This window comes from Garra rufa, chromosome 13, assembly GCF_049309525.1.
Source record: "Garra rufa chromosome 13, GarRuf1.0, whole genome shotgun sequence".
Classification (NCBI taxonomy): domain Eukaryota; kingdom Metazoa; phylum Chordata; class Actinopteri; order Cypriniformes; family Cyprinidae; genus Garra; species Garra rufa.
This window is the reverse complement of record NC_133373.1, coordinates 18026248-18039280: the sequence shown is the minus strand read 5'-3', so window position 1 is coordinate 18039280 and position 13033 is coordinate 18026248. Positions and strand designations below refer to the sequence as shown.

General features: G+C 41.9%; 1 protein-coding gene across 1 annotated transcript in view; it reads left to right on the top strand.

Moving 5' to 3' along the window:
* Positions 1-12706: 12706 nt before the first annotated feature.
* Positions 12707-13033, top strand: part of pum2 (pumilio RNA-binding family member 2) — a 93596-nt gene continuing 93269 nt past the window's right edge. Inside the window, 1 exon segment of the mRNA XM_073852982.1 lies at positions 12707-12861. The gene's annotated coding sequence lies outside the window, so the exon portion shown is untranslated.

Sequence of the window (13033 nt, the reverse complement as noted above, 5' to 3'; positions counted from 1 at the left end):
TATCTAAAGTCTTGTAAAGAAATGTCCTGTATGTGCTTCATGGCCTTATTTCAGTGACTTCAAAACTTTAGATTTTCAATAACCACGCATAAACAGTTTTCTCAAAAACACAAACATGCACATTAATGTTGCTTGCATATTATTGTAGCCCAATATGTGCTGATTACAATGTAATCTGACTTTAACCATTCATAAGTTTTTAAGATACTGATAAAAGCACAAATGTCAGGGCATGTCAAAACTTCTTCAGGGCCCCAAAACACCTCAGGCCCCAGAGGGTTAATAAGGAACGATGAACATGTTTTACCTTATCTGGCTCATTTACTGGTGCAACTGAATAAACTGCACCACCCTCTTTTGGAGCCTTCACTATGCGATGCACCACTGAATTCCACAAATCTTGGATCTTATTACGGCCTCTCTTACTAAAATCCCTAAGATAAACCAGCTGGCCTTCAGCCAACGGAGCATCTCGAACATGTTGATCGTAATTGGTCTTCCTACGCTCTGCAGCCTCCTTTAACCGCCCACGAGCCCCTTCAAAAGCAACCTGGAGCCTAGATTGATGCTCCACCACCCAATCATGGACCGTCCCAGGAACCACCTCCTGGACCCTTCCAAGGAGAAAATCCACTGGGAGTCTGGGTTCCTGCCCGAACATCAAGAAAAAGGGTGATTCCCCAGTGGCTTGGTGAGAAGTGGTATTATAAAAGAACAATACCTGGGGAAGGCAAGATACCCAATCCCTTTTCTTTGTGACCGGGAGGGTACTCAAAAGATTATGCAGTGTGCGGTTGAACCGCTCGCACTGGCCATTACCGGCCGGATGGTAAGGCGTAGTGCGAGACCTCTCAACCTTATATAAACCACACAACTGCTGCATCAGGATCGACTCAAAATTGCGCCCTTGATCTGAATGGATTCTACCAGGCACTCCAAATTTATAGAACCACTCCATCACCAAAGCCCCTGCTACGGTCTCTGCTCTCTGGTCCCGAGTAGGGATCGCCAAACTGTATTTAGTGAAGACATCGGTCATCACTAATACATTCTCTATACCAGTTCGTGATGCCTCCAGTACTGTGAAGTCTATCGCCAAGACTTCATTAGGCCTTGATGCCAACAAATGGCGCATAAAACTACGGGCACGAGGCTGTGAATCCTTGGCTACTTGGCATCGCTCACATTCCCGGCACCACATAGCTATCTCCTGTGCTATACCAGGCCAATAACAGCGATGCCATACCAATTCCGAAGTACGCTCAATTCCCTGGTGCCCATGCTCCTGATGCAACAAATTTAGCACTTCCTGCCGCAGAGCTGATGGAAGTAATACTTGAAAGAGCTCCTCTCCCCCATCAGGACGGAGGACATGACGACACACCACCCCGTCCCGTTCCACCAACCTATCCCACTGCCGAAGCAGAGCTAAAGCAGGCTTGGAGAGCAACCCACGCTCTTCATGACTGGGAAATGTCCTTCTCTCCCAGAAACCCAAGACCTCCCCAAAAACTGGGTCAGCCCTCTGTAATGACCTCACTTCGCTTGTTGAGCGGCTGGGAAAAGCCATCACAGCTAGGGTTGGGTATCGTTTGGGGTTTATTCGATACCGGTGCCAAATCGATACTTTTAAAACGGTACCGGTGCCAAAACGGTGCCTGAACCGATACTTTTTAAAAAAGCCACAAAATGGTGGATGACACAAGAATATCTTTTTATTGGACAAAAAAGGTTCTTTAAAATGAAAATTGTATTAAAAGTTTAAAGTATACATTAATATATAAGTAAATACAAAACACAACAATAAAATCTAAGCCACCTAACCCAACTACAATAATTTAACAGCTTCAAATTTCAGCAATTCTTTTGCAGAAATATTACCATATTTGCCTTCTCTGGCAAAATAGAACACCTCTCCTGACTTATTGCATGTCCTGGTAAGACTAGGGCAGGGGGCAGGGTTGTGGCTAGAAGGGGTACAGCTCTGACCGGAAACTAACAATGAAATTAATTGTTCTACCTAAAAGATTGTGTTTTTTTTTATGTCTACACTTATCCCTTACTATTATACATAAAACAGTATTATTGTTGTACAGTGTGATAAAAATAACGTTAGATTGATGTGCGCATGCCCAGTGTTCAGATCTGTCTCCATTCTAGTCTAAATCTTTTTTCTCTTCCTATAGGTGGAAGGGTGACCAAATTGTTAGTGTAATCTGTTACGTGTCATGTCATGAAATGTTTTTAATACAAAAACTGTCTAATGTGATCACAATTTCATTAAAAAAAATTAAGTTTAGTAAGTTAGGTCTATTAATTGTAATGATTTAATTTCAGACAACAAATAAATTATATAGAGAAAGTGAGCAAAGTATAAACAGAGCTTTTTGAAACTATTTGAAACTATTTATGAATTAGTAAACCACTTGTGACGGTCTGGGTGTCTGTCCCTTTAAGGCTCGGGTTTCGGGGTATTTCCCTTGCACTGCACTCAAATGTATATGCGGGAGGAATCATCCTCCTAATCTTTTTTTTGTTGCTTCTTCCTTTTAATAATAACCCCTTTGTTAATGGTGACTGGCTTCGTGTGGTAAAGCAGCGGCTCCCAATTCCAGTCCTCGCGCCCCACCGCTCTGCACATTTTGCATGTCTCTCTTAGTTAACACACCTGATTCAGATAACCAGCTCATTAGAAGTGAGGTCCGTGCAGGAACTGCGATCCGATTGACATGGTCCCTGCAAAGTGTTCATTGCTCCCTGCTCCCTAAGCGGGGGAAATCTGTTTACTATACTTTGAAACATTCATTCACATATTTGCGCTACGCCACCGCATGTAGCGTCTTCACACAGATGAAACTTACTAGAGAAGTGTGACATAAGTGCATCTGTAAATAAATGTATTTTAAATTTACGTCTCGCACGCTTTAATGACCTTCAAATGGAACACATACGCTCGCTTCGAACTAATGAATAATGGCGGAATATCCTGTGATGTCCACTTCGAAGGGCAGTAACGTTGGAATAGAACAAACGTCGGAAGCGATGCGTGAAACACACAAAATCTGCAGAGCGGTGGGTCGCGAGGACTGGAATTGGGAACCGCTGTGGTAAAGTAACGCACAGTAGGTTACACACCATAGATATACAGTACGCACTGCGTCGCAAAATGATTCACTCTTTCGAATTGCTCCAATCGGATCGCGAATCATTTTATTGAGAACAGAACTTAAAATGCATGTATCGTGAATCATTTGATTCATTTAGACGATTTACATCAGGACGTAGGAGAGCTTCACGGGATATTTTATCCCAACGGGAATTCAAATAATTCAGCAGAGGCAGGGATGCATAGACTAGAGCAAATCGCGTCCTGCTGATAGAGCCAGCTGATGTCCACAAACTGTCAAACACGGTACATCCCTATGCTTTCAAGTTTATTCCATGTGCCCTCAAATGTTTCATTAAGTTTGACGTGTTTCCCCCTTTACACACAACTGTTGTAAAACATGTGCTGCGTGTCGCGGTGTCTGAATCATTTTTGTGAAATATAGCCACACTTTAGAACATTTAGTTTTTGGCATTTTAAGTTAAGCGTGTTTAATGTAACGTTAGCTAACGACAGACCACCTGCTGCAGTCAGAGCAAGAGTAACGATAGGTTCTGAATTCACGTGCTTCTTGGATGGTTTCATTTCCCGACGATTTGTGCTTTTAATTTGAAATGTGAAAATGGCCAGATGTCTTGGATTTGTATCATCAAAGCTTTCCGACGTTCACGTGAGTTTTCTCATTCAGGAAATAATTTTTCCGATCATTCTGACACCCCATGAATGCAGTATTTAAATTTAACTAGCGATCATGCATGTTGACAAATCAATGCTTCTTACATCCGTGTCATAGCACCAGAAGACAAATATTTCAAAAGACAGTTCAGACACTTAAGTGGCACCGAAATGAGGCACCGAAATTCGCGTTGTGTATCGGTCCGGTACATACCGGTTATATGGGTACCGGTGCCGTATTGGCACCGGGTTTCGGTACCCAATCCTAATCACAGCGCTTTGAGTGGCCGCATAAGTTGCTAGAGGGGCTCCCTGGTCTTCCCCACCTTGTCGTACTTCTACTGGCACCTTGGTCCCAAACCCAAACTCACACTGCTTAGTTGGATCAAGCCTTTGATTTTGAGCTTAAGTACAGGTCCGGGAGAAGTAACCGAAATGCGGATGGCATTTCGGTTACTTCTCCCGGACCTGTACTTAAGCTCAAAATCAAAGGAGGCTAGTTGTGCAGCCCAGCGCTGTTCAGTAGCACCAAGTTTAGCGGAGTTCAGGTGGCTAAGTGGATTATTATCTGTGAACACGATGCACCTCTGCCCTAACAGGTACTCCCTGAACTTCTCGGTCATGGCCCACTTGAGCGCCAAAAACTCCAATTTCATGGAGCTATAATTGGACATATTTCGCTCAGTGGGCCGAAGGCTACGGCTGGCATAGGCGATAGGCTGCACCTTGCCTCCTTGCTCCTGGGAAAGGACTGCTCCTAGTCCAGCATGACTGGCGTCCACCTCCAGGATGAATGGCCGGGAGAAGTCTCCATAAGCAAGAACCGGCGAAGTAGTAAGTTTGGATTTTAACCCTTCAAAGCTCTGTTGACATTGTTCGGTCCAGGCGGTCGCAAAGCCCGGAGAGGCTCGTTTTCTGGGCTTTGAGTCTGCAAACTCTGCCACCAGTCTGTGAAGGGGTGCCGCCAGTTTTGCAAAACCCTCCACAAAACGGCGGTAGGAACCTGCAAAACCCAGAAACGAACGCAACTCCCCGACTGTCTCCGGACGACGCCACTGAGACACTGCCTCAATCTTACTCGGGTCTGTGGACACTCCCTCAGATGAAATCACATGTCCCAGATACCTTACCTCTTTCTGGAAGAAGAAACATTTCTCCAACCTCGCCTTTAACCCCTCCTGCTCAAGCCGACTTAGGACAACCTCCAGCCGCTTCAAATGCTGCTCTACAGATGAAGAAAATACCTCAATATCATCGAGGTATAACAGTAGCGACTGATATTACTGATCACCGAACAAACGCTGCATCAACCGTTGGAATGTACTAGGAGCGTTGCAAAGCCCAAAGGGCATTCGATTATATTCAAATAACCCAAATGGGGTGCAAAAGGCAGTTTTAGACCGATCGCCCTCTGTCACCGGGACCTGATTGTACCCGCTGGCTAAGTCCATCGTTGAAAACCAACGGGCTCCATGCAACGCATCCAGCGATTCCTCGATGCGAGGTAAGGGAAACGCGTCCTTGCGTGTCTTGGAATTCAACTGACGGTAGTCTACGCACTTGCGCAGACTACCGTCTTTCTTCTTAACCAAGACTATCGGAGATGCGTAAGGACTAGAACTTTCCCTTATCACCTGTGCTTCGAGGAGCTGATTAATGTGAGCTTTTACAACCTCATATTCTGAAGGGGGTACTCGACGATAACGTTGTCTAACTGGCACGTCATCAGAAAGAGGGATTTCGTGCGCAATCAAATTGGTGCACCCCAGATCTCCCTCATGGGTAGAGAATACAGACTGGTATTTCCGGAGCAGTGCCTTAACCTGAGTTACTTCCTCATCAGTCAACATGGACAAATCCATGGCCTCAATTTGATTCCACACAGAATTAACTTGAGGGACCTGGGAATTAACAGTAGCAATGGCAGACTTAACCTCCACTACATCAGCAGGCAAACTGACCACCAACACAGAATTCAAAGTACCCAGAATGCTGTGCGGATAGAGAACCGCATCTAAAGTACCTACATTTACTACAGGTACATAAACAGTGCCATTACTGACCCGGAGTAATGCTGAAGATGCTAATAACCCAGCAGGCAGTCCCTGTTCGAGGGACTCAAAAAGTACAGTAGCATTCGCAAATTGTCTAGAACATGTCGCAGGTACCAACTTCATTGTGCCACCAGGAATACGACATGCCCGGTGCCCACGTACTCTAACCTTACCAACATAATCCTCTGCAGGATGAGTACTAACCTGACAGCAATACTGTAGGGCCTGAACCATAGTACTAGGAGCTTCTGACACAAACGGTAAATTAAATAAAGCAGGGCCATGCTGGCCAAAGAGTTCCTGGTAACACCGCCGCAAAACATTCATTCCCAAGACACCAGGAACTCGGGTACACAGTGCACCAGGAGGATCCTTGACCACCAGTACCCCACACTTTGGCACTAGCTTACCCCAAAGCTCCACATCTACTTCTACATACCCCAAGTACGGGATCTCAAGTCCATTGGCAGCCCGCAGCTGTAACCACTGACATGACTTAACATTTTGTTCAAAATGCTCATGGAACCAACTCTCTGTGATTGTCGTTACCATAGACCCGGTATCTATCAAACAAGGAGTTGAAACGCCATCAAAAAGGGCTACAAAATGTGGACATGACGAAATTAATTGGGGTGCAGATTCAGTATGATGCAACATAGAGTCAAGTCACCTTTATTTACATAGCGCTTGTAACAATACAGATTGTGTCAAAGCAACTGCACAGTATTTAAACAGAACAATAGTGTGTAAGTAACGCATTATTGAAGATAATAAATTTTAGTTAAAGGCAGTTCATCAATGAATTCAGTGATATCATCGTCAGTTCAGTTCAAATATTAAACGATATCGCTGGAAAATGTCCCCAACTAAGCAAGCCAGAGGCGACAGCGGCAAGGAACCAAAACTCCACAGGTGACAGAAATGGAGAAAAAAACCTTGGGAGAAACCAGGCTCAGTCGGGGGACCAGTTCTCCTCTGGCCAGACGGAACCAGCAGTTTTGTACCAATGTCCAATTGTAGAGAACTCATCAGGTTCCTGTGGTGTAGTACCGATGGCTATCTAGGTTGGCGAGGTCTTCATTGATGATCGGTCTCTGGAGCTCATCTGGTTGACATCCATGGCTATTGAAGTCATCTCCAGGTGGTGATCCATGATCTAAGCTGGTGCGGACTGGATCCGGGGGACTGCAGTGACCATCTGATCCGGATACAGGCTGGATCTGGTGGCTACGGTGACCTCGGAATGAAACAGACTAATATTAGCGTAGATGCCATTCTTTTTACGATGCAACGAGTGCATCAGATGTAATGTTAGGTGTTTTCGGTTCCGGTTGACCTAATTAATGCAGCCTAACAATCCTTTAACGGATTTGAATTATAGGAATGTGTTAATGTTTTATGTGTAAGCCAGGTTAAAGAGATGTGTCTTTAATCTAGATTTAAACTGACAGAGTGTGTCTGCCTCCCGAACAGTGTTTGGTAGATTGTTCCAGAGTTTAGGCGCTAGATAAGAAAATGATCTGCCGCCGGCAGTTGATTTTGATATTCTAGGTATTATCAAATTGCCAGAATTTTGAGAATTTTGAGTCCTTAAACTCCCCAACCGAACTGTGGCTCTGCAGTCCGGTGGGTATTAGTTTTCCGACTGCCGCGCAAAATGAACCTGTCCTCCCCCAGTTGTAGGTGCAGCCATAGAAGAAAACCCAGGACGAGGGGGAACACGTTCCCCTTCACAATCCCTGGAAAAATGACCTGCTTTTTGGCATTGCCTACAAATTACTGGACCACGTCGAGGAGAAGGGTTGCGCAACCGATTTCCCTGCAACCGAGCAAGCCCTTGCGTGAGTTGGTTTAACTGCTCTTGTTGTTGCTTTAACATGTCCCTTAATTCGTCCAGTTCCGCTCTCGGACCCCCAACCTCTACTTGCGACTTCCCTTGTACCCCGCACTGAAGCCCATATGTTATTGGAAGTGACAAGCTTCTAGGCCTTACACCACCTGGCAGGCCTTCACGCTCCCACTGAATCACTTCACTGCGAACATCTAGAAAAGTACATAGCGGTTGACGGCACACAAATTGCTTAAGCTCACGATGCAATGCTGGATCGGAAACAAATTCGACAAATTGATCACGCAGTAATAATTACGCGTTCGGCATAGCGGTTGACGACTGTTGCTTAACTTTCTCCTGGAGGCCCATCAAGGCAAGGGAGAACTCTAACAAAGTCTCCCCTTCTCGCTGCCTCCGGGAGAAAAAGGCTTCTTGTAAAGCTACATATGACAGAGAACAACCATATAATTCGCGAAGCACCGCAATTACTCTTTCTGGATCCCCTCTATCAACAGCAGGACGATGTCTAATTTCTTCGCGAGCTTCCCCTTCTAAATGATCGAAAAGAAAGAAAGCTTGGTCGGCTGTAGACAGGCAACAAGCCCGCATACAAGCTTGAGCTTCATCGACCCACTCATCAATTCCTACACCTAATGTCCCACTAAATTTTGGGCATTTCCGATCCCTAGGCACAAAAACAAACCTATCCACTGGTGCAACACTAGCCCCACCAAGTGGCAGTCTGGCTGCCGCTGCAGCAGCTTCGCTAACATTATTAGGGCTCATACCTGGGGAACTTACTGAAGGTTGTTCCTGTCGCAGCCTTTTGTTTTCAATTCTTAACTGAACCACCAAGTCCCGCAGCTCCTGTAATTCACTCTCCATCTTAAAATGTAAATAGACAACAACAAAAAAATCACAAGGAAGGGTTAACATATGCCGCTGTCTCGTTCCTATGTGACGTACAAATCAACCAAAACAAAAAAAAAATAAAAATGGAAGAGGGAAAAATAAGTCACAATAACAACAAAAAAACAAACAAACAAACAAACAAAAACACCACTTAAGGAAAAAAAAAATACCTATACCAGCGTCTCCACAAAGCCTGCCAACAAAGAGTACGTCCTGCCGACAGCGCCAGAATGTAACCGAGTCAAGAGATGTCGGCCAATGATTTTAACTCCACTCTCAGGAAATATAATTTATATCTGACTACGCCACCTTGGGAGTCTCACCCAAAGATTTATAAGGTTCTACACAAGTTCTCTACTCAGTGACAGACACATGTGGAGACACAGGCATTATTAACAAAATTAGAAAATACTTTATGACAATATAACATTTAAAAGCAATAATTCCATACACACATCTGCTTCAGAAAAGGGACTTGCCTCAACAGAAATCACTATCAACCGGTGTGGAGCCACGGCCTAGAATGCAGGAACGACTCTTATATATATCATAGGAAAAAGCCCAGTGTACACAGCAGACCATAGCAATCAGTGAGAAATACCACCACCTAAAGGAGGAATAGTCTCCCTGCTCGTTCAAGGCCGGTAGCTCCTAGAAAGAAATCAAAATCACACACACACACACACACACTTCAAATGAACAATTCTTCACAAATTACAAAAGGAATCTTTACACAAATTTGGCACAAAAGAAAGAAAATAAACTAGCTAAACAAACAAAATCACAATATAACAAGGGGAAGAAATCTAAATACTATAAATAAGGCACAACAATGATTTGAAATAATAGAAAACACAGAATATAAATTAAATAACTGCCGCGATTTAGTGAATCAAACCACTAAATCGCAACACCACAAAACAACCAAGAAAATTCACACAAGATACAAAAACACAAACAAAAAAAAAGATTCAGAACTAACAAAAACAAATCAAATCAAAACTACACAATCTTAATAAAGACTAACTCAAAGAAATAACACAACACAAACATAAGATCCGTTAAAGGCAAGGGATGGCGAGAAAACGAAACTTCTTGGCCCAGATCCAATTACACGACCGTGCCCAGAAACATACCAAAGTGAAATTAAACTGTAGCAAATTCACATAGAACGAGACAGCGGCGATATTCGCCCTGCGATCTACACAAAAAGAACACAATTAAAACGAATCATTTGTGAAACAGAATCAGAACAAACAAAAAAAACCACTTACCCAACAGTCGCTGCGGGAACCTGAATATATCCGAATGTTAAATTATCAGCCTATACACAGACACAACAGCCGCCAACCGCACAACTGACATTAACTAGAACAAAAATACAATTAGCAACTTATGCTACATTCCTCGATGATAAGCGAACAAATTACATCCGCACCTACCTGGGGGAAGACAGATTTCTCATCATTCTCAGAAATGAGAAACCGCAATGAATAAGAGCGTGTCAGCAACCATAACACAGGAGTGACTATCCAAGAGTGACTATCGGCAGCCACCTCCTAACAAAATAAACAAAAATACAGAAAACGGCAATCACTAAAGCTAACAATTAAATCAAATAATCAAATACAATACATAACCATTACCCACCTGAACTGACTCGAGGTCGATCCTAGCCAAAGCACCGGAAATAACACTGCGTGACACTGAGTATGACGCTCACTTCTAATACACACAAGTGACTTTTATAAAGTCAACGGCACTAATTGATGACGTCAAAGAAAAACAGCCCACTCCAACCAGTCACTTCTAAACACTGTCATCCTTATTTATCCATCATGCCACACTTCTATTAACTGATCGTCTTTTTTCCTTATTTGTATTATTATTATTATCGTCATCATTATTATAATTATTATAATTATTATTATTGTATATATTTTTATTTTCATTTATATTCGTTTCACTACGTGAATGATTCATTCGTCAGTGAACAGTATATAGTCTAGTCTATTAGATGAAACAAAATAAAAATATGTTCAATCCAACCTTTAAACTACATTCCAGTCAAAATCAGTCATAGCATGTCAAGCATTTACAGTATCATTTCCATATACTTTAAGTAAAGAGATGAAAATGAAGGGGGAAAACGAATATAAACGAAAATAAAAAATATATAGGCCTACAATAATAGGCTAATTATAATAATTAATAATAATTATAATAATGATGACGATATAATAATAATACAAATACGGAAAAAAGACGATCAGTTAATAGAAGGAATGTCATGTATAGGCCTATTTTATGGTGTGACGATAAATGATTTCCAAATGAAACTACGTGAATAATTCACTCTTCACTGAAACACTATATTTGTCTATTAATTAGACTAAATAAAATACAGTATATGTTAAATTCAGCCTTTGAACTGTAAAAATCCCAGTCATAGAACCTACATTCAGAACGTTAAGGAGATCGAAATGAAGGGGAAAATAATGAATATAAACGAATAATAAAAATATTAGGGAAAGAGGAGGATCAGTTAATGGACAAGACTCTGAGATGCATAAAATGTTTCCTGTAGGACTATTTTATTTGATGTACTTTATTTATTCATGATAAACTTTTTAATATAGGTCTATATAGTCTACATCGCACACAGACAGCACTGGCATATACAGCTTCGCCCATTGTTAATATAATAATTTAATATTGTATTAATTTCTGTAACAATTAATATAATAATTTCTTAATTAAAAATAAAATATGAATAAACCTATCTCTGATAATCCTGGGTTACTATGGTCACGCAGGTTTGTTTATGTATTAAACTCGTGGCCTCGAGAAATGCATGTTGTTTCCTCAACATAAGAAGTCGTGGCTGGCCACGAGAAATGGATCTAGTTCCCTCATCATCGCATCTTGTGGCCACGACATAAGGATGTCGTTACCTCGACAAGATGATCTCGTGGCCACGACATAATATGACGTTCCCACGACATAATATTACGTTCCCACGAATTAATATCTCGTGGCCACGACAAACATAAGTGAACCGAAGGTGTCCCCTGGCGGGCACCGTAGTACTGCTCCTTGAGTGTAAGGTTTTGTTACAGTTTTTCTGAATTGCTAAAACACATTTTTTGAAACCATCACTCATTTTCATTCACAGAGGACTTCAACTACATCAGCAAAAAAAAAAAAAAAAAAAACTTGTGGTGTGGTAATCTTGCAGTTCTACACAAGAACAACTGAAATGACCACAATACAGTGTAAAAAAAAAAGTCTCCCATTCTTTTCTTTTGAACTTTCCAACTGATTATGGTGGCCACAGAATCTGCTCAAATTTGGCTAAACTCTTTGTTCTGCCTCTGTCATTCCATGCACAAGAACATGGTCTATTACAGTAGCTCTAATTTCCATCTGTGCACTTTGAACTGGCTTGTATTTTGTATATTTAAATATTTAGAAACAAGTGTGAAGAATTTTGAATTATTGTGTATAAACGATGACAGCGGTATTGCAGTTGTGCTTAACTTTTGCTTTCTTGTGTTTAGGGTTTTGCAATTCATCACAGAGCACATTGTGTGTTAGTAAGTGAGAATGTGTTTAGAATTTTGCAAAAAGAGTGCATGAGATCTGAAAACAGTGTCTAAACTGCCTGAACTGGTTTAAGGTTTTGCAGAAAAAGTGATTTATTTGATAAATTGGTTTAGGCTATTCAGAATTTGTTTCAGAGAATGGGGTTTAGTGTTTTAGCAAATGTGAAAAACTGTTAAATACACCCCTTAAAGGTTATACAACACCATCTTATTTATTTTGTGATGATAATGACATAATGTCTTTACATTATGCCTTACACTAGGGTTTTTTTTTTCCAGATTTTTTTACACTTTATATTATGAGCATTCTTATATTTATATAACATAAAATACTCTAAGAAACTTACCTAACCTGTGTAATTGTACTAAACATCATAAAATTGAAAACGCTGAAAACAACTGATTGCGTAAAGATCGTGAATTTAAATGTGATCATCTGAAATGTTAGTGTGCAGGTCTGACGCTGGATTCGTTGTGTGTGGGAGAGTGTGCACTGGGGAGGAGGGCACCAATCCTCCCAAACTCCTACACAAGCGCCTCCAACACCTAATCATTAAAACACACACACACACACACACACACACCCCCACCCCATCTCCACGGATACTAAACTTATACACAACACTGCGTCCATCATAGCCTCGAAGAATCGGGCTTCAACATCATCACACACCACGCGTGAGTATTTTTGACCAGATGTAATGGATATATCGTAGCGCGAGTGTCAATTGTTGCCCCTTTTGTTTAGGGGCTCGCGCAGGGGGCCATGTTGTGAGTTTATCAGCCAAAATACATGGGGATTTATTAATGAATTCTTGTGAAATGTCCTCGTTGTTGGGTTCATAACAGT